At 38.8% G+C, this 24,297-nt stretch overlaps 1 protein-coding gene across 11 annotated transcripts in view; it reads left to right on the forward strand.

Annotated features, from left to right (window-relative positions):
• Nucleotides 1-24,297, forward strand: part of slo (calcium-activated potassium channel slo) — a 743,408-nt gene that overhangs the window by 356,352 nt on the left and 362,759 nt on the right. The window lies entirely within an intron of this gene.

Raw genomic sequence — 24,297 nt, forward strand, 5'->3', positions numbered from 1 at the left:
GGAGTTCAGCAAAATTTATAAGGGGCTTGCTAGATTCAAGCTTGTGTCTGACTTCAGATAGCCTGATGCCCCTGTTTCCCCCACACAATTTTAAATTTTTTATAGTGCCCTTAGCATTATACATTACACAGATGCCTCTGTATGGACTTATCAGGTCTGCGCATATAGTGCCTATGGTACTATACAGTACATAGATGCCTCTATGGAGGTCTGCTTAGGGTCAAAGTTAGTGTAGTGCTTCCTCCAGAGAGTTCTTCTCACATCCCACCCCACATAGTGGATGGTGGGGTGGCTTTAGGGGCTGTTTCTAGTTTTACTTTCCAGCCTTTTGAGTTGCACCATGTCTCTCATTGAAATGGCTGTGTTGTAGATGGTCCTGTATCAGCCACCAGTCTTGAGCATGGTAGTTAATGGAATTTGAGCTGCATTTCCTCTGGTGCAACCTCATAACACAAGAAGAGTTGGTTTTTGGCTATGCAGAAAAAGTTTATTATATTTTAGAAGTTAAGGTGTGGAACTGTAGTTTTATTGTAGTCTTTTAAGGCTTATGTCTCATTCAAGTCTGCCATTTTGTTTCAGCTTTAATGTCAGACACCCCAGCTCCCCTCTTTATATGTCAAGAAAATATTATATACAGGTATAGTTATATGATCAGTCAGGTTATGTACATACTTTTTAGGAAAGAAATAAATGCCTTAAATAAGGACTAAATATTTCATGTAAATTAAAATACGATTTTTCTCGTCATGTGATCAGTGGTTGATATTGCTATACAACAAACAGTTACTAATGGACACTCTACAATGACTTTTTTTTTTTTTTTTTTTTTTTTTTTTTTTACTAACCGTTGGAATTGGCAGTGTTGATAAGGGGACTTGGGAACACAGTATTATAATACAGTGTTTAAAATGTGTGATAAATTCTTGTCTCTTTTGCACACTGATTGATTTGTTTCTGTTGCTTTGTTTTTCCACTCTTTCAAACCCAAAATATTCCCTGTCATGGATGCTGGGGGAATCACTGTCCTGGGGTGGGTGTTGTGGCCCCCCCACCCTCCAGGTCCTCTCACCCACCTCGTCACCCACCATGCACCCACACACACCTGCTTAACTCATATCTGCCTCTACATGTATGTTGCATTTGTTAGAACATGTGTTTCTACACCATATGGTGAGTTTTCACACCACATGTGCTGCATTTTCACTGGATTTGTACACTGCATAGGCTACCGTTATACCATCACATGTGCTGGTACGCCATATGGTGAATTTGACACTTCTGATGCGTGTGTTCAGTCAGATTTAATATTTCTTTTGCAAATTTGTAACTGAAATGAGACAACTTTTTTTTAAAAATCCATATGACGGGTTGTAACATCATAATCAGCTTCATCGTATGTAAAAATGGCTGTAATGGAAGAATGTATGATTGACTGAACATATCGGTTATTACAACACCTGTGTTGTGGTGATACCCAAGTTGTGCTTCAATTGTGTGCTGCCACTGCCTCATGGAGTGTGTGCAGGAATATCCCTGACACACACGCACACACTCTCACCCTACACTGCTCCCTGCTACTACCACTACCTGCTTTATCCTTTACTTCATACAACCAGCAAACAATGAATCGGAATCTAGTTTTCAGTGACTTTGTCAATCAGTATTTTATTCTTAAGCTTTTTTTTCTTCTTCTTCTTCCTCTTCACATGATTGAATCCCTTCATGAAGCTCAGTTTTTTTTTTTTTTTTTTTAATGAAAGTGAGGTAATATACGTGCATATGAAACTGCTTTGTACTTTTTTCAGCAGTTGCTGCTCACTATATATATAGTAGTCAAAGCATTGCAACATCCCTTACAATACATTTCCAATTTGCTTGCCATCATCACATTTCAGTCAGTAATTGTGCAGATTGACATGACATAGATTCATGGTTACATCTGGTTCAGTAAGTGTAGTAGACTTGCTTATTCTGTAGACCAGTGTGACATTTCAGTAAGTTTTTGTTATCCATTTATGAGTACAGTATTTCATTGTTTTTTCTTTTATTTTTCTGTGAGTTTTTAACAGTTTAAAATAAAAGAGTTGTGCAAACCAAAGCTGACTGTTTGAAACTCAGTCAGCAGCATTGTATTATTGATCTTAGTTTAAATTAAAATTAGAAGTTATATAACTTCATCCAAAATCTGTATATTTTGCAGTGACAAGCAGACATTATCAGCAGATACTATTAGATAGTTTTACACTTCTTGATTGTTTTACGCTCAAGCTTATTCCTTATATCACCATTCACAAGCATTAAAGTATTGTTGACAGTACCACAAACAATACTTGATATGTATGTCATGTCATAGCTTTCCTCAACCATCATTTCATTTTTTACTATGGAAGTCACATAGTTTTTTTTACATTTTTGGCAAACTATTGAAAACAAAATAATCACCCCAGTGTTAAATCAGTCACAGTGGCTTTTGTGGAGAGGGCAGCAGCATCATTCTTGAGTCATCATAGTTGTAATGAAAGAAGAGTAATAGTACAGTCAGCGCTCACATAACACACCGTTCTACAGTGCAAAACTCACATAACACGGAAGGCAAACTTTGATGCCAAAATTTAGTCACAGTGTGAAAATTATAGACATTAAGGGGGCAGAAGTAGCTTCCCATTTTTTTGAGAACCATACTATGTGGTGACGATAGACATAATGCCACCAGAGGCCCCGAATTAGGGTTCAAACAGTCATAACGCAACAAATTAGGGTCATAGCGCAGTGGGAACAAACATAACGCAACCAGTGATAGTCATAGCACGGGTTGCATCATCCTGTGATATATGGCTGTCGAGTGTCTGCATGGGGTGTCGTCACGGTCCACTGAGCATTCCTGCCCCAGTTGAGCCTACCATCTCCCAGCGCTCTGGCTGCACACATGCTCTTTTTTTTTCTTTTTTTTTTTTTTTTTTTTTTTCCCCCCCCATGGAGCCCCACTCCACCTGCCCCCACCAAGCCCACAACTTCTTCCATTCAAGGTGAGGAACCCTCTAGTGTTTGTATGTAATGAAGTCTTGATTAGGTAGGTAAATGTCCTAGAAAAAAAAAATGAAAATTGCCCCAAAACGTGAACCTGAGGCTGGCTTGGGTACCATGAAACCCTTTAACATGCGAACATATGGCCCTATGATGTGGAATTCTCATAAAGCAGGACCTTCCAGGTACAATATTCCTGTGTTATGTGAGCGCTCACTGTGTTAAAAAAAGAATCATTGATCACCAGGCTAAGTGTAAAATATGTGGAGTTACATTTTATTCTGACAGTCATTTGCCATAAAAAGATTCTCTAGTAACAAGAACATTTAGAATTTTTGATGAGAAATTATATGGCAGCAGTTGTGGGTTACCAGCTAATTAATTGTTAAAAAAAAAAAAAAAAAAAAAAAAAATATGCCTGAAACAACTCCACACAGCCTGCTGTCCACCACCTCCACCCTCATAAGAAAATTCAGATCAGCTGTATATGTGGTAAAGAGTTAAATCAGAACAGTGCACGTGAATCTACATGTATGGAAGTTACTATAAACATTAGTCCATAACCAGTTGAGGAGGAATGCCTGTTGCAGAATACCCCTACCAAAACACACACACACACACACACACACACACACACACACACAAAACCATTCACACCACGATTCCTGTGATTTGCAGTACAAAGTACAGTACCAGTGCCCCATGAGAAAGATTGACCACTTGATCAATGAGCTGGAGATGTGTTTGGGAGGTATGGGAGTGAGGTAAGAATCACATAAACAAGATAGATATAATCATGGAGATCCTGATTTTGACTCTGAAATGTTAGTTTGGAGACTCTGACTGAAATGGAATGGAAATGGCAGAAAAGTCCATGAAAAGTATGAAATCTTAATGAGAGAATACAAAGATGTCAGTAGACATGTCCCAAAATTTGTTGAAAGGTTGGAAAAGAAGAAAGAATTATTTAATTGACAGATGCAGGAAGATACTTAAGACAAGGAGTACAATAATGGAGAAGATACAGTGAAAGAGCATGGAATGAATATAAGGAAACAAGAAATGAATACAGGACATAAAAATATGAAGACAGGAAGAAATTAAATATGAAGAAGAAATGAAGTATTGGGCATTATTAAAAAAATTTAACTAAGTTGTTCTCTATGTTAGTTAAAGGTGAAATATAAACAATGTATAGTATAATGAGGCTGAGAAATGGGAAAGTAATAAAAAAATGAAAAAGAGAAGGCAGTAAGTGAAAGAATGAGCAGTAGGCCGCAGTCAGTATTCGTAATAGAAGATGAAGTTTATGAAGCCGATGGAAAACCTGTATGATCAAGGTTGTAGTTGAAAAGAGCAAGGTGTCGCAACTGATCAAGGCTTTGGATAAGAGAAAGGTGATGGGGCAACATTTGGTGGCTAGATGGATCTTGAATAAAATGTGTGAATCAGTAGTTGCTACCAATTCATGTTGGTATTAGCTAAGTCTTTGTAACAGGAAAATTACCAGTAGACTAGAAAAGAGCAAAGACCGCATTGTACCAGTTTACAGAAGAGGAGATATAGAAAACCTTTTTAATTGTAGGTCTTCATGCCTCATCATCGTTTTTTGCAAACTATAGAAATTATTAAATAATGATGGACTTGTTTCTAGAGGAAATGAAGTAATATGCAAAACAGTTTGGATTCATGAAGAAATCATCTTGTGGTAAATTTTCTGAAGGCAGAGGAATGGATATCATGCAAGAGAGGAAGGGCTGGGTACATTGTGTCTATTTAGATCTGAAGAAGACATTTGATAGGGTGCTGTACAAAAGGTTACTGTGGAATTTGAAACCTGCTGAAGGAGTGCTTGAGGAATTGTTGAAATGGGTGAAAAATTATTTGGTGGAAAAACAGATGAAAGCAGTTATAAGAAGCATCAGGTTTTGGTGGAAGTGTGTGACTGATGGAGTTCCCTAGGGTTTAGTGTTTATCCTAATTATGTGTTTGATATATACAAATGCCAGAAGAATTTAATGGTAATATGAGAGTGCACTCAAATGATGTAAAAACCATGAAACCTATTAAAGATGAAGGAATGTGTTAACTGTTGAGAGGTGACTGTCTTTAGACGGACTGCATAGCTAGAGCCAGACTTAGAAAATGTATTTCATGAATATATATATATATATATATATATATATATATATATATATATCCATCCATACATCCATCATCCAATCCTACATTGCCCCATGAGGAGCATAGGAGCCCGGGGCTAGGCAGTTGGTCCCGACATTTAACATGAAAGTGACCAGCCTCACTCATCCCTGAGTGGCATTACATGAGCAATCAACCCCAACAACCCCTTGGATATAAACCTTCACTGGCTCAATCCGATTGGAGTGCAATAACTACCCACTAAACCACCAGGTGCCAAAATTTGGTTATACGGCACCACCCAGCTTAGTAAATGGTTTCCTGGTGTACAGGAAACCATTTGGCTTGTCACTCAGTGTAGAGTCACCAACAGGCTGAAGGAAGAGGAAAGAAAGAAGGAAAGAAAGACAGAAGAGGGAATGTAAAGTCACCTGTAGGCAGAAGGACAAGGAAAGAATGAAGGAAAGAAAGACAGAAGAGAATGGAAGGAAAGAAGGGTGGAGAGGAAAGGGCAGACACCCGAGAGCAGCACTACATCGAGTGAGTGGATGGTGAGTGCCCCCGCCTACCACAATATATATATATATATATATATATATATACACAGTATATGGTTGAAAATATGTTGATGGAGATAATAGTGTCCATGGTAAACCTTTTTTTTACAAATTTGCAGCATTAGTACAATCACCATATTAAAAAAAAAAAAAAAAAAAAAAAAAAATCATTTGGAAAAGGTACAGAGGATGGCCACAAGGATGAAATCAACCATGAGAGCACTGTCTTATGGAGAGAGCTTGGTGAAATTAAGAATTACCAGCCTTATGCAGGAGAAAGAGAGAGAGAGACAGACAGATAGAGAGGGAGAGGAAATTTTTAAATAATAATTGAAGGAGTAAGAAGACTTGGAAAAGAAATGGATAGGATCTTTTTGAGAAAGAAGAATGAAGGACAAGAGGACATGAATTTAAACTGAGGAAGAGTAGGTGTCTGAATGATGTAAAAATGTTTAGTTTCTTTAACAAAAGTATATATAATTCAAACATTTTGGAAGGGGATGTAGTGCAAGCAAAGAACATACTGGTACCTGTGTTTAAAAGTGGATTCAGTGAAGGTAGATAGGGAGTCAGGATAACAGGAACTTAGCTCAAATTCTGTATGCTGCAACAAGGTAAATTGTACTTTGTACGGTTTTACAACTAGGTACACACACACACACACACACACACACACACACACACACACACACACACACACACACACACACACACACACACACACACACACACACACACACACACACACACATTTGAATAACATGCAGAATTAAACACAGGCTTTAAAAACTTGAATCTGAAGTTCATCATGAAATTTTTTGAACAGTACAGGTATTCAATATCATTGGCTCCTCAAAGTTAATATAAGTTTTGATGGTAAATTGCATTTTTAAAATAGGCAAACCTATGATGGTGCTTCTGGAAATACTTCATTTTTGTACATATACAACTTGCTTTACTGTAATTGTACTTTAGAGTCTTTTACTTAACAAACTTGCATCAAAATCTTGCATTGATCTATATTTAAGTTATTTTGACTAAAGCATTTTTTTTTTTTTTTTTTTTTTTTTTTTTTTTTTCAGTGTTTTGTGTAAAAATATCAGTCATTTTGTGATCCTTCCAGTTTAAGTGAACAAGGCTGGAGAGATAAAGTATTTATATTACTATGTTTGACAGTTCGAGTTAAAAGAGTAAAGGGAATTTTTTTTAAATATGATCGCACAACCATACAACAGTTGCTGCTTACTGTACTGTAGAATTATGATGAACACTTCAAGCTAATAAGGTCTGTTATAAAATTTCCACCTAGTTGCGAATAAAAATATCCCTGTATATTGTATTCTGTTTGACAAAATGTAAACACACTGCTGCATGGGATGAATGTTGTTTGAATGAGGCAGAACAGTTACTGCTAAGTTCATATACACAGTTGTTACAACAGAATAGTACATTAATATTACTGTGTGAATGTGCAGAGATGCACAATAGCATCACAGTAATTTCCAGATGATACTGAAAAGGCTAATGTACCAAAATATTCCTTTATTTTCAGTTCTGATAAAATACTGAGTTGTATTTACATTAAGAAGGGAACATTAATTTAATATTATGCACTAAACTGAATAAATGTCAGTTATTGTGTTTACCTACCTATGCTACTCTTGGTCTTCAAAAATTTATTCTAGTACTGCACAGTGCTTCTGGAGGATGTTTCAGATATCCAAGTTGCATTATGAACATAATGCTGAGTTGTGCATAAGGAGATTAAATTTGGGGGGATCTGATAATAATCTTAATTATAAGGCCAAGAGCATTAGAACATTTCACAGTGGTTCATGGAAGCCACTTAGGTTATTTATTTTTTAGAAAAATTTTTTTACCAAGTTTTGGTTCTTTACAATTTATTTTTGAAACTTTCCATGTTCATTATAGGTTTTATTTTGCTTTTCCCAGCCTCTCCTATCACTTATAGGCAACTGTACACCTGCACCCTCTCTCTCTCTCTCTCTCTCTCTCTCTCTCTCTCTCTCTGCCACCTACACACCTGTTCTAGCCTTTACCTTGTGTTTATATCCTCTCCCTGTGTGTGTGTGTGTGTGTGTGTGTGTGTGTGTGTGTGTGTGTGTGTGTGAGAGAGAGAGAGAGAGAGAGAGAGAGTCAGGGTGCACATGTGTGGGGATTCTGTTGCAACATAGCCTAACACAGTAGCAAAATAGTGGCACCAGCAGCCTGCAGATAAATACGTGAAGCAAAATGCTAGCTTTGTTGGCATCGCACACTCACTCTTGCTAAAATGGAAATCTTTTTGTTGTGCAAAGGCTAGATTAATGCTTAAAGCAATCTTATAAGAGCCCTTGAATTTGGGGTAAGATTTTCCTTCATGTTCTTGTAGTTGTAACTCAAGTTATCATTGGTGATATATATATATATATATATATATATATATATATATATATATATATATATATATATATAATGTATGTATATGTATATATGTAATTTATTTATTCATATTCAGTCTTACACCAAATGTAAGTTTTCTTTTTCTTTAAACACTTTTTGACCCCAATACTCAGTTCTCTTATATGCCATTTGCTCGCTGTGGACTACTTCTAAATGTTGCAAGTGAAGCTCTAAGAAGGGCTGTGTTGTGGGTGTGTAGAAGTGTGGTTTTAGCCACACTTATAATGACAAGTGATTCCCCACAGGGCAATGATTAGGATACTTGCAAAACCATCTTGACCATCAATACTGCCATTCCCATTTACTTGCGGCCACCACATCAAGTGCCTGTCTGTACCACACTCACACCACACCCTTGCCACACCAAGCCATGCCACGCCATGCCACATCAGAGAGTTCTTTTTAATACCCAGTGTTGAGGAATTAATATTGTTGCCACTGCCAAAATGCCACCAGACTGTTTATGTGGCAGTTGGTGGTGGGGGATGTGAAGCTCAGTCTCATGCCATTTTTGCCATGGCCTTTATCACTTGAGAGCTGTGGTTTCTTTGGCACTGGAAGGCATATAGTGTCCTCTCATGCCCTGTGTGATGGCAGGGGCAGTGGCAGGGGGAAATGCTGTATCACCCTCACCACCACCACATTAACACCACATCAGACTGTGTGTGCCACTTACCTCAGGATAACACACACATGCACACTAAAAGTTTGGAGAATTAATTGAGTCCTAATGTTAACAAGGACCTTGTAGGTATTGACAATCATTTGATTGATATTTTATATATATATATATATATATATATATATATATATATATATATATATATAGATATAGATATAGATATATATATATTTATATATATATATAGATTTTTTTTTTTCTGTTTACTAAGCATATATATATTTCATGTAAATATTTATATTCTTTGTTAAGTAATCATATGAACATGGTTGCCAGATTTCGCTCACTAAGACTGGATAGACTTAAATGTGGCAACATGGCCTACATATCTCTCGGTGTTGCCGCTTGTCTGTCACTCCGTACGACCTCCAGCCTTGCTCCTTACTCCTCACTTGTTCTGGGCCGCCCTTGTTGCTTGTTGCCCTGCCCAGTCTGCCTGCCTTGCCCACTTGTGCTGCCTTGTCCATTCATGCCCTGCCCTCCCTCGCTGCTGCCTTTACTACCTAGGAAATAGTTTGATAGATCACTGGTAATAACAGGACTGTAGGAAATACATATCAGGTTCAAGAGTAAGCTCAGTGAGTCATTCTTAATTTCACTGTATGTCTTAGACTTTTGCAGGAATTCATATTACATCATGAATTAGCTGTCTTTATGCAGAATGTCATGTTATTTTTTTTTTAAATACATATATATCTGCCGTATAGCAGCACTAAACTGTTACAGCATATATTCCTTTGAAAACCTACTTTTGGATTTTTAGTGCAGAACTGGATGAGGTTACACACTATATTATCTTTTTAGGGTTATTGATACATTACTGGACAATAATATACACTCAATTAAGGAGAGAGTGATGTAATTATATGATAATCCTGTTTCATAGTCATCAAGGTGTTGCCCAGGACATTCATAATTTTTAAAGTGAGGTAGGATGGTCTTGATAACTGTGTTTTTTCAAGAATCTCAGCAACACAAATTTTTAAAGGCATTGACAGCCTCATTAATGCAGCACAGTATTCATCAAGCAAACACATTTCATTTTTTTATGTTGTCACATATTAATGCATACATTTTTTTCTTGTAGTTTTTGTTAGTAATAGGTGATTATTAGTTAACCAATATATGTGTTATATTTTGTGAGCGTTAATGTTTCTTATATTGTTTCATTTGCTAGTAATATATATTCTGAGTTCCATGGCCTTTCAGAAGTTGGTAAAAGTTGGTGAAAATATATATGGCATTGTATAGTTTGGGTACCTTGACATTTCATAAGTCGGTAAAAAATTACGAGGCATTGTTAATTGCACAACCTCACAGTGGTATGCCTAATTTAGATTCTTGAACAGATGTAATGAAATTAATCTACTTAATAGCAACACTTAGCAGTAGTTTTTTATTTATTTTTTTTACACACACACACACACACACACACACACAGTAGTAGTAGTAGGCAGGGGCGCTCATCATCCACTCACTCAATGCGGTGCTTTTTCGAGTGACTGCCTCTTCCTCTCTTCCTTCCTTCCTTCCTTCCTCTTCTGTCTTTCTTTCCTTCACTCCTTCCTCTTCTTCCTGTCTACAGGTGACTCTACACTGAATGATAAGCCAAATGGTTTCCTGTTCATCAGGAAACCATTTACTGTGCTGGGTGGTAACCATATATCCAGATTGCGGCGCCTGGTGGTTTAGTTAGTAAATAAAGCACTCCAATCAGAATGAGTCTTTGTAGTTTTATGTCCAAGGGGTGTTTGGGGTTTATTGCTCACGCAATGCCACTGAAGGATGAGTGAGGTTGGTCACGCTCATCTTTGATGTCAGGACCAACTTGTCTAGCCCTGGGCACCTGTACTCTTCATGGGGCAACATAGGATTGGATGATGGATACTGTATATATATATATATATATATATATATATCATCATCAGCCGTTTGAGTATCCACTGCAGGACCGGCCTATCCCGACCAAAGTCGGGACAGTATAGCCAATGTATCTCTACCAAGTGGCTTAGGCTGTCTGGTAGAGATTGTATGTAGGGTGAGAAGTGCTTGTAAGTGTAATTGTAGTGTTGGAGTGGCTTTGGATGTGTGTGTAGTCTGTGAACCAAGTGTAATCGGCCCGCGCAAGCCGACTGGGTGCAAGCATACTTTACAGTAAGCGACACTGGTTCAACCACAGCACCCCTTGTGTCCACCAATGCAGTACGTGGCCGGGTGAACACTCCCAAAGTTTATTACCCTGGTGGGGCGCGAACCCTGGTCCACCCGTGTACGAAATGCACACTCTACCACTGTACCACAGAGGCTCATATATATATATATATATATATATATATATATATATACTGTATATATATATATATATATATATATATATATATATATATATATATATATATATATATATATATATATATATATATATATATATATATATATACTGTATATATATATATATATATATATATATATATATATATATATATATATATATATATACACACACACAGACACACACACACACAAATGTTTCTGATCGGTTTTCACTAAAGAAAGGGATTTTGTGGGGGGGGGGGTGACTAGAAATGTAGTGATAAAAGACATAAAAGTGGAAGTGCAGGAAGTGTACAGTGTATAAATTACTGGAAATTCAAGATATAAGGAAAGCCCCAGGACCAGATGGAATCTCTACCTGGGTACTGAAAGAATGCAGAGAACAACTGACAGATAAGATTCACGATTTAATTGTGTGTTCTCTGGAAGAAGGGAAAGTGCCTCGGGAATGGAAGAGGGCCAATGTGATACCAGTTTAAAGGGAGAAAGCAAGGAAGAACCCCTGAATTATAGACTAGTGTCCATGACCAGCGTAGTTGCAAAACTGTGTGAGAGAATTTTGAAAGACAGATGGATAAAATATCTGGAGGAGATGAACATATTGGCTGAGAGCCAGTTTGGATTCAGAAGTGGAAGGTCATGTGTTTCCAACTTGTTGAGCTTTTACTCTAGAGCGATTGACGTGCTACAGTAGAGAGACAGCTGGGTGGATTGTGTGTATCTAGATTTAGAGAAAGCCTTTGATAAAGTACCCCACGAGCGACTAATGTGGAAATTGGAACACATGGGAGGGCTGAAAGGAAACGTTCTGGAGTGGATGAGAGACTTCTTAGGAGACTGACAAATGAGGACAGTAATAAAGGACAAGATGTCTGGATGGAGGGAAGTAACAAGTGGAGTCCCACAGGGCTCAGTGTTGGCGCCAGTAATGTTCCTGATTTATGTAAATGATATGGTAGATGGAATGAACAGTTATGCAAGTCTGTTTGCTGATGATGCAAAGATCTTGAGGAGAGTAGAAATTGAGGAAGACTGTGAAATGATGCAGGAAGACCTGAATAGGATCCAAAATTGGAGTCAGATGTGGGAAACGAAATTTAATGCCAAAAAATGTAAAATATTGGAAATGGGTAAGAGTGCCAAGAGGCCATCACTGAATTACTGTACATGATGGGTAATGAACCAATAAAAAAGTGAGAGAAGAGAAAGATTTGGAAGTACTGGTCCAGAATAGTTTGTCACCGGAAAAACACATTAATAAGATAGTTAGAGAGACGTACAATCTCTTGACTAACATACGAGTGGCATTCCATTACATGGATGAGGAAATGATGACAAAATTGATAGTGGCCATGAACCACCCCAGGATGGAATATGTGGCAGTAGTGTGGTCCTCACACAAGAAGAAAGATATAAATAAGATCGAGAGAATACAAAGAACAGCAACCAAGGTGGTCCCCAGCCTGGCAGATCTGTCTTACAGAGAGAGGCTGGAAAAGCTGGACCTGCCTTCCCTAAAAGAAAGGAGAGAGAGGGGCGACATGATTGCAGTGTGCAGGGCCATGATGGGATTAGATAAAACTGATAAAAATGATCTGTTTGTATGGGATGGGAGAGTAACAAGAGGACATGGAATGAAACCGAAAGAGCCAAGTTGTTTGAAGGATATCAAGAAATATAGCTTTCCATATAGATGCATAGACCTGTGGAACAGCCTGGACAAAGAGATCGTCCAGTCTGAAAACTTAAACGAGTTCAAAACAAAATTTGACAATTGGAAAAAGAGACGGGACCCCACGAGCGTAGCTCATTTCCTGTATATCACAACTAGGTCAATACAGTGTGTCACTACACAATGCGAACTCACACGATGCGAATCACCTGTAATGGCGTGTCAACCCAGAAATTGCTTATTTTTATCGAATATGAAATCTTCGAATTGAAATTCCGAACATGCGAATCGCCTGTATGATTCCAAGGCAAAACTGGACTTCCCGCCATTACCACGAGTGTCGGGCTGGACAATGGGAATCAGTCACATGAAGGCAGGTGGCTGACAACGAGCCAGATTCAAAATGGCGGGTGGCTGGCCAGCTATCTGCATGCCATCTACCGACCCTCCTGGATAAATAGACACTTCTCCTCCATATTGCCGCGAGAACACATGTTGTACCTTGCATCCTGTGGTCTGTTTTAACGTCATAGCAGTACCTACTTGTTCATCGTGGTCTCAGCTGTCAACTTTGAAGGCTTTTTGGCACCTCCAGGAGACCTCAGCAGTGACAGTGAGAGTGACAATGGGGTGCCCCGAGCCTCGGATACCCATCCCCCTCCATTCTTAACAAGCCCAGAAGCCACCTAAATAAAGGTATATGGTGTTCTGTTTGTTGTTTTATTTGTTGGTCCAACTAGAAGTACTATTAGACAAAGAACATATTAGCAGAGTAGAGTAGGCTGGAAGGAGACCTGAAGACCAAGCCCTGGGTGGGCTGTCCACCATATACCATTTTACCCATAAGTTCTTTGGTTCACACACTGTGAAATTGTAGAATGCGAGAGTTTCTGCCGCCCATAAACTCGCATTGTGCGAGGGTACACTGCATGTGTGTGTGTATATATATATATATATATATATTAATATATAGTATATAGATAGATAAATATATTTAAATAGATAGATACATACATACATCATCTAATCCTGTGTTGCCCCATGAGGAGCATAGGAGCCCTGGGCTAGGCAAGCTGGTCCTGACATTTGAGATGAGTGTGACTAGTCTCACACATCATTATGTGAACAATAAACCCCAACCATCCCTTCGATATAAACCTACACAGGCTCAATGCAGTTGGAGTGCCTTAGTTACCCATTAAACCACCAGGTGTCATAGTTTTGTTATGTGGTTACCACCCAGCATAGTAAATGGTTTTCTGCTGTACGGGAAACCATTTGGCATGTCATTCATTGTAGAGTCACCCAGAGACAGAAGGAAAGGAAACAAAAGAAGGAAAGAAAGACAGAAGAAGAAGGAAGAGAGGAAAGAGCAGTCACCCGAGAGCAGCACTACATGGAGTGAGTGGATGGTGAGCGCTCCCACCTACCACTATATATATATACATATATAGATATATATATATATATATATATATATATATATATATATATACTGAAAGTATGCAAAGATGTCTGCTGCTGATTTTGAATCGTGAGAGTTCCTTTGATGCTGTTGGTATTTTTTTTTTCTAATTCCATTTTAAGATTTTTTGTAGTGCCTTGTTGTCCAGGTTCCCCATTTATACTTTGCCAGCATGGGAAGGGGGTAATTTTGGCTGTCACTTTACCCACTTTCCCTCTGAGGTGAGGAGAAGGTATGGCCATGTTGTGGACTTAATATGGACTGATACAGGATCGTCCTGAATCTTAATAACCCATATAATGTATTTCCTTTATGTTGTAAACAGTGACCTAAATTTGTTGTGAATGAGAGCCTAGAAACTGGTTCATATGTGCAGTAGTGGCTAAAGGATATGACAAAATCACCCACCAGCACTTCTGCTGCAGGCCCTACATGTCATATATGATGCAGAAGTAGGGGAGGGGAGGGATTCTTGGTGTCTCTTTCACCTCAGAAAACTATGCTCAAGATCTTTGTTTTTCATGTGAATAAGGGATGTGGGCACCCCCAGAATACCTCTCCAAGTCACAAGTTTCCAGATGATGCAGGATCTCAAATTCACTCAGGACATCATACAAGAATGTCTGGAAAAGATATTATATTATGATCACTCAGTGATAACACGGACAGCACATATATTTCAATAGCCATTTGTTGTTTTATTGATGCTTTGTATAGGTTCCTGTCAACAACATGTCAACAAACAGTGGATTTTGTATTTTAACAGCATTATGAGATCCAACTGTAACATGGCAATTACAGACAAAAATTGCTTCATCTACAGTTTCATCATTTTGGAACATAAACCTTGGAACATTAGAGTATTTTTTTAAATGTAAAAGTTGAGTTTCCACCCTGTTGATTGCCGAAATTCTCCATGACAGATGTAATTGAATGCAACTGGGGATATTGGCACTGGCATATGAAGTTACTGTATATTATGATATTTTGAAGGAAGTAGGAATCATTTTTAGGACACATTTAGATATTGCTCATTGTGTATAAAACATTATGATATGAAATATGTTTTTGGTACATTTTGATACACAGCACATCCTGCTATACCATTTGTCTTGTTGTATTTTCAGCAGTTTCCATGGAAGGGACCTATATTAGAGTATATATACTTTTCAGATAAGAGTTTGCCATTTCATATTAAATAATGAGACAGTGGCATGTACATTTTAGACATTTTTCTTCTCAATTGTTAAGAGAGCTCAGATCATGCTGTTAAGATAAAGAGATGCACTGTGTGTTTTATGATCAAAATGAGAAATTTTGTCATGCTGCTGATTGAAACCTATTAAAAAATCATTGCCTTTATGTAGGGTTATTGATTTACAAGTGTTGTCTTTGTTATCTTTAAGAAGGAATAACAGATCATGTTGGATTTTGAGATTGTTACATGACATCCAGAGTGGATTGGAGATCCTGAGTAGCTTGGCAGTGTGAGTGTGGGTGGATGCTGATTGAATTAAATTAATGATTTTATGATGATAAATCCTCGTCCATAGAGTAGAATGATTGTTTGGACTCTGATGAGACTTTGAGTACCTATATAATATTTTCTTATTAGCAGTTTATAGAGATCATAAGAAAATAATAGCTAATCCCACAGACTACTGGAGCCCTCCAAACTTTTAATAGTAGGGTGTATATATATATATATATATATATATATATATATATATATATATATATTCACTCTCATCTTAAATGTCGGGACCAACTGCCCAGCCCCAGGCTCCTATGCTTCTCATGGGGCAATGTAGGATTGGATGATGGATGGATATATATATATATATATATATATATATATTATATGTGAGGTCTGTCCAAAAAAGAAACTGGGCATTTTAAACAGATATAGACATGAGGTCTGTCAAAATAAAAAAGCAAATTTTATATATATATATATATATATATATATATATACGTGCAAATACCAGACATGAACTTTGTAAACTAGTGCATAGTTTTGTTGATGTCTGTGAGCATCGTGCCTTGAGAGTAAATGTAGAAAGAGTAAATTGATTGTTATTGAGAGAGAAGGTGACTCCAAGTGTGATGTTACAGTGAATGGAGAGAGACTGGAATTGGTGATAGAGTTCAAATATCTAGGTACAGTGATAGAAGAGAGAGGAAAATGTCATAAGAAGTGGAAAGTAGAATGACACATGGAAGGAAAATAGCTGGTGCAATGAAGGCCTTGATAAGAAATGGAGGCTTGATGCTTGCAGCATCATGAGGCTTATGATAAGGAATGTTAGTGCCAACTTTAACATAAGGATATGAGACTGTATATGTGGCATGAAAATGAAAAGGCAAGAGTGAGAGCAGTGGAAATGGGACTGCTGAGGAATGTATGTGGAGTACAGAGAGTGGATAGGATACAAAATAATGTGCTTTGTGAAAGATGTGGATTGAGGAAGTCTGGGGACACCAGAATCAAAAAGTGTGTACTGAGATGGTATAGTCATGTGGAGAGAAAGGATAATAATAGAGTGGTGAAAATGGTATGTCTGAGTGAATTTGAAGGAGGGAGGAGGTGAGGTAGGCCAGAGAGAAGATGGAAGGATATGGTGCATGAGTGTGTGAGGAAGAGTGGTATGGAAGTTGGTGAGGCTAGGGGACTGACAAGAGATCGAGCTGGCTGGATGAATGTTGTGAGGAGAAGTGCATGATCAGGGATTTGGCACCCCATTTTAACGTGACAGTGTCCCGATTGACTCTATCAGATATGTTTATGTGAAGCTTGACAATGTGGTGAATGCATTTTGCGTATCAGGTACAGCCAAGATTCAGGGGGCTTGAATGGTGAGTGCCTGGAAGCATGGCCCATTGGATTGGGCAAATTTGGGCTGTCTGGATGTTGCTACTCCTCACCCTGCCCTAGGGTGGGAAAAGAGGTCTGGATGATGATGCGGATGATGTTGAGATATATATATACCCCCACCACAAATTGACTTAGGACCTACACACACAGAATTGCTGTGATAGAGTTGACTATCTTTGCTTTGTGTTTCCACCTCTACCAAGTGAATTTTTTGGACAAGAAATAACTGGCAACTCCTCTGGTGTTGGCGGGAGGTGGTGAAACACTCAGCACGTCAATGCTTGCCCAGAAGCGAGAGTGGGAGACTATGTTCCCATCGCTCCGAGCTTGCACCTCCCTCTCTTTTCCTGTGCATTACTGTTTGCCCTATTATATTCCTAGAGTCGAGTTGTCATGTCTAGAAAGTATTGCTGAAGGGATGAGAAGGTCCACATCATTGCATGGAGGCAGGATAATGTTCCTGTCAACACGATTTGTGAACGTACTGGATGTGCAAATTTGACAGTCATGAAGATTCTTGCCGCAGCATTCGGCCTTCCACTTGATGTCATACCAGAGCACAAGCATGGTGGTGGAAAGAAGAGGATGACTTCCAGAGGTACAGATATGCTTCTGAAGAGGGAAGTAATCAAGAATCCTCAACTGACATCAGCAGAATTGAAGAGAAAGCATCCTCAGCTGTTACATGACGTCTCAATTCGAACTATTCAACACCGCTTGCAGAAGGAGCTGGGTTTGCCAAACTGCACTGCAGCCAAGAAACCGCTTCTCACTGAGCGCATGAAGAAGCAGCGCATTCAATTTGCCAAGAATTATGCACACTGGACATCGGAGAGTGGAGAAAAGTTATGTTTTCCAATGAAAGCACATTTCAAGTGTTCTAGGTGCGTTCTGCCAAGGTTCGTTGCCCTGCCACCCGTAGTCAATATGACCCTGCTTACACAGTGCCCATTGTTAAGCACCCACAGTCAGTAATGATATGGGGGTGTTTCTCAGGTGAAATGGGAAGGGGAGGCCTCTACTTTCTTCCTAAGAAATTGATGTTGAATTGTGGCCAGTACATTCAAGTTCTGAAAGATCATTTGTAAAATTTTTTTGCTCTTCATGGGTGTGACTTTTTCATGCACAATTGAGCTCCATATCACAAGTCAAGAAAGGTGACAAAACGGCTTCAGGATAATCGGATTGAGGTCCTCAACTGGCCTGGCAACAGTCCGGATCAAAATCCGATAGAAAACTGCAGGGCAAAGATGAAGATAATCATGGCAGAGAAGAAGACACCCAATCTGGACAGCCTCAAGACTGAACTGACAAATGTTTGGTGCAATGTCCGTAGATTACTTTAGAGATCTAAGTGATTCCATGCCAAAATGTATCCAACTGGTCCTGAAAAACAAGTGAAACATGATTTCATATTAATGAATGGCATTTCACGAACAAATATATTGATATACTATGATTTCTGTGTTTTTTAATACCTTGTGGGGGGAGGTCCTAAGTCAATTTGTGGTAACTGTATATATATATATATATATATATATACAACTATATATATCTATCCATCCATCCATCATCCAATCGTACATTGCCCCATGAGGAGCGTGTTTTCCATGATCTTTATACAGTAGGTCCAGTGAGGCAGTAGACACACGTGAGTTTGTTATTGTTTGTGATCGTAACGTACGATCTTCAGCCGCGTCGTGCTACTATTTCTTAACAAAGAATCATTACATGTTCCTTGTAACACTATTTATTTTTATTCTGATGGACAAATACTTGAAAGGGATGAGGAACACACTGAGGTGGTTTGGCCATGTGGAGAGGATGGAGGGTGAAAGACTGACGAAGAGAGTGTATGTGAGTGAGGTGGAGGGGGGAAGAGGGAGGGGGAGGCCGAGGATGAGATGGAGGGATGGGGTGGAGAGGTATATGAGAGAGGGGGGTGTGAGTTGGGAGCAGGGCAGTGAAATGGCGGGGGACAGGGCGACTTGGAGGCGATTTGTTTGTGGCCACCCCAAACGGGATTGAGGCGTCTGGCAATAGAATAGATAGATATTTAAGGAAGGAAAGAATAATAACCATCCCAGTACAGAGATGGTAGACTCAGCCCACCAATTTTTGATTTTATTTGTCTATATTACAGCCTCTCTTCCTTGTAGCAGTGAGTAAAATAATAATGTTATAATTTCTCCCTTCCTTTTAGTGACAAAGAGGGCACATAAAATGACCGGGTTTTAGCTGACCTACTTTGATGTTGAAAATTAAATAATCTGGTGAAAAGTGGCAGCTTTTCCTCGGTTAATGACATCGGGAACTAGCCCATCCACTCTCAACACACCTTCTCTTGCCGCTAAAGCCAGTCTTCACTTTATTTCTGGTAAGGATTTTTGACGCTGCAGCTCTTTATAACAGTTTTAATGTCTTCTGAGGCACATGTTTATTGTGTTATGCTGTTTTACCACTAGCAAACACTCTTCATTTAATTTTGGGTAGGGCATGTTTGGTGTTATAGTACTTTCTGCTACGGTAGGTAGAGTATGTGTCCTACCGGAACACTCCTCTATTTTTCCCATTGATTCTTAACTTCACACTTCGATGTTTCACGGTTCGTGAGTTTTTGGCGGTACATCCAAGCAGTTAAAAACAAGGATTTACTGTATACAAATATATTGTATATAAATATATATATACAGTGTGTATATATATATATATATATATATATATATATATATATATATATATATATATATATATATATATATATATATATATATATATATATATATATATATATATATATATATATATATATATAGATAGATATATAGATATATATATATATATATATATATATATATATATATATATATATATATATATATATATACTGTATATATATATTTATATACAGTATATTTGTATACAGTAAATCCTTGTTTTTAACTGCTTGGATGTACCGCCAAAAACTCACGAACCGTGAAACATCGAAGTGTGAAGTTAAGAATCAATGGGAAAAATAGAGGAGTGTTCCGGTAGGACACATACTCTACCTACCGTAGCAGAAAGTACTATAACACCAAACATGCCCTACCCAAAATTAAATGAAGAGTGTTTGCTAGTGGTAAAACAGCATAACACAATAAACATGTGCCTCAGAAGACATTAAAACTGTTATAAAGAGCTGCAGCGTCAAAAATCCTTACCAGAAATAAAGTGAAGACTGGCTTTAGCGGCAAGAGAAGGTGTGTTGAGAGTGGATGGGCTAGTTCCCGATGTCATTAACCGAGGAAAAGCTGCCACTTTTCACCAGATTATTTAATTTTCAACATCAAAGTAGGTCAGCTAAAACCCGGTCATTTTATGTGCCCTCTTTGTCACTAAAAGGAAGGGAGAAATTATAACATTATTATTTTACTCACTGCTACAAGGAAGAGAGGCTGTAATATAGACAAATAAAATCAAAAATTGGTGGGCTGAGTCTACCATCTCTGTACTGGGACGGTTATTATTCTTTCCTTCCTTAAATAATTATCTATTCTATTGCCAGATGCCTCAATCCCGTTTGGGGTGGCCACAAACAAATCGCCTCCAAGTCGCCCTGTCCCCCGCCATTTCACTGCCCTGCTCCCAACTCACACCCCCCTCTCTCATATACCTCTCCACCCCATCCCTCCATCTCATCCTCGGCCTCCCCCTCCCTCTTCCCTCCTCCACCTCACTCACATACACTCTCTTCGTCAGTCTTTCACCCTCCATCCTCTCCACGTGGCCAAACCACCTCAGTGTGTTCCTCATCCCTTTCAAGTATTTGTCCATCAGAATAAAAATAAATAGTGTTGCAAGGAACATGTAATGATTCTTTGTTAAGAAATAGTAGCACGACGCGGCTGAAGATCGTACGTTACGATCACAAACAATAACAAACTCACGTGTGTCTACTGCCTCACTGGACCTACTGTATAAAGATCATGGAAAACTGTTGCATAGAAAAATGGACAGTGCCTAGACTGAGCTTCAGTACACATCATCTGCTGCATGTCAGCTGCCAGTTGGTAGGGTCGAAGTGCAGGGAAACTAGCGAAGTCTGAAACAACTTGGAAACTTTTTTCATGCGCAAAAAACGAGGCTTCGAAGTAAAGTGCGTTAAACTACGAGGATTTACTGTATCTACCTATCTGTCTGTCTATCTATATAGATATTCATATAAATATATATATATATATATATATATATATATATATATATATATATATATATATATATATATATATATATACCTCTATATATATATATATATATATATATATATATATATATGTATGTATGTATGTATGTTTCACCCTCATCTTAAATGTCAGAACTTACTTGCCTAGCCCCGGGTTCCTACGTTCTTCATGGGGTGGCATAGGATTCAATGATGGATGGATATATATGTATGTATGTATGTATGAGGTCACCGCCCGAAAAGAAACTGAACTTTTTAAAACTGCATCAACAAGCCATTATAGCATGATCGCTACCGGAGCATTGTGTAGCAGCGACTTTGAGCATTAATTTAACACTAACCACATCTTGCCACGTCAGTTAGTCATCAAGGTACATGCTTGAATGAACATGTGTTAGTACACTTAATGATTTGTTGCAATTTGGACAATGAAGGATTTTGATGAGCGACATGTTTGTGTTAAATTCTGTTTCAGACTGGGAAATATTTTTATGGAGACTTTTCTGGTGTTGCAGCAATGGTTCTAGCGGTTCAAATAGGGAAGAATATCCGCTGAAGACAATCCCAAATCTGGACAGCCTTCAACGTCAAGAGACGATGATCGCATTGAGAATGTGCGTTCTGTAATTCGTGAAAATTGTTGCCTGACTGTCTGTGAAGTTTCTGGAGGAGTAGACATCTGTAAAAGTTTGTGCCACACAATATTGACCAATAAACTGAAGATGCATCCTGTTGCTGCAAAATTTGTACCATGTCTGCTGACAGATGAGCAAAAAGAAGACCGTGTCACAGTCAGTCAGGAGCTGTTTGATTGTTTGAATGCTGGTGAAAACTTCCTTAAGAATGTCATAACAGGTGATGAAATATGGGCATATGGCTACGACTTCAAAACAAAAAAGTAGTCATCACAATGGGTTGGAACGTCATCACTGCAACCAAAGAAATCATGCTAGGGTTGCTCCAATGTGCAGGTGGTGTTGATAATTTTTTTTAATTGGAATGGCATTGTTCATCATGAGTACGTTCCACATGATCAGACAGTCAGTAAAGAGTTTTACTTGGATTATCTGAAGCATTTGAGGGAGGCAGTTTGAAGGAAGAGGCCTGAGGCATGGACAGAAAAAACCTGGATGCTGCACCATGACAGTGCACCTGCTCATGTCTCGCTTCCTATCCATGACTTTTTGGTGAAGGACGATATGATTACAGTCTTGTCCCCCAGACACCCAGCTCTTTGGATTTGGCCCTGGACTTTTTTTTTTTTTTTCTTTTAGTTCACAAAGTTGAAATCCACCCTGAAAGGTTGCTGATTTCAGTAAGTAGGAGGGATAGAAGAAAATTCACCAAGTACACTAAAGACACTTTCACTAAAGGCCCTCTCCCACTTCGGCGAAAGTGGGGAAGATAAAGTCACGATGTGTCAAAAATCCCTAATCGTGGGTATTCGTGATAAAAATCTTGTCCATTCGTGGCATGTCGCCGATACGTCGCATGAGGTGGAAATTTGTCGTGACCCTCCACGATTTTGTAAAATTTCTCAGATTAGTTGTTGACAACAAGGCGACGCCTCGTCGACATCGGCGATTACCCGGTGTATAAACCGCGTATGATCGCCGACATCAGCGAGGCGTTGGCGGTGAAAAAAAACGTTGAGATGTCGTACGGTCATACGGCGAAGCGTCGGCAATGTATCGGCGATGCATCGGTGAGGTTAATACGACATAGCTTACGTAAACCGTACGATACGTACCGGGTTGTGCGACAGTAATATTTCATCTTATGAATGTCGGTGATATATCGCTGACATTTCGCGGATGAACCGTCAATTAATCGCCTTAAATACGCCGATGACGGCGAGGCACCGACGATGGCTTCGGCGTTTTGTCTGCGAGGTGCGTGCGATTTATTCCGCATTGGCACCGACGCATCGACGATACACGCCACCGTTGTAACTTTATCACCGTTGAATTGCCGTAAAAAAAAACGTTAAAATTTGAATTTAGAATAATGCTTGCGCATTACGCCGACATATCGGCGATATGTCGGCTACTAGTCGCTGGTTATATTGTATACTCTGCCGAGGTGTCGGCATTTTGTCGTACTGGTGTCGCCGGTATTACGCCGACACCACGATTCTTGGTCAGAGTCGTCGACACATCACCGACTTCGGCCACGATTTTCATCGTGGCTTCATCGTGCCTATTTACGCCGAAGTGGGAGAGGGCCTTAAAGCGTATGTACATCAGTGACTAAGTGATGTTGCATCATGTGGCTAGTTTTAGTCTAAACCTCAAAGTCATCACTACACAGTGCTCCAATCGCGAGCATGCCATGCTGGCTGCTTGGTACGCTATTTAAAAAGTTTGGTAACTTTCTTGGACAGACCTTGTGTGCGTACATATACAGGTATACCCCGGTTTAACAGTGCATTTGGTTAAGTAAAAACCCATCGCTAGGCAGGTTTTCGTATATCAGGGTAGATTTAACATGTAAAGTATAGGGGATGCATTTTTGAGCTTTGGGTTTCCACCCCAACCAAGTCCTAAACCCACCCAAATGAGTCCAAAAACAAGTTCCTATCTCACCTAAACCCCCAAATAGCTTTAAAGCAAGCTAAACTGAGCCTAAAAGCAGTTTATAATTCACCTAAACTCAAAAATAAAATCTGAAAATCGTCAAAAATAAGTCTGAAAAAAATCTAACTTTGCAAACTATACCTCAAAATGACAATGTTCAACCCACCTGTGACTAAAGCACATTAATGTAAACCTAAGCACTTAATTTAAGTCTAAAATGTCATCAAAATCGGTAAAAAAAAAAAATCTAAACCCATCGTTAAACTGGGGTTTGGCCATCGT

This window comes from Coenobita brevimanus, chromosome 110 (assembly GCF_032717465.1).
Source record: "Coenobita brevimanus isolate Jiangsu-jjx chromosome 110, ASM3271746v2, whole genome shotgun sequence".
Lineage (NCBI taxonomy): Eukaryota > Metazoa > Arthropoda > Malacostraca > Decapoda > Coenobitidae > Coenobita > Coenobita brevimanus.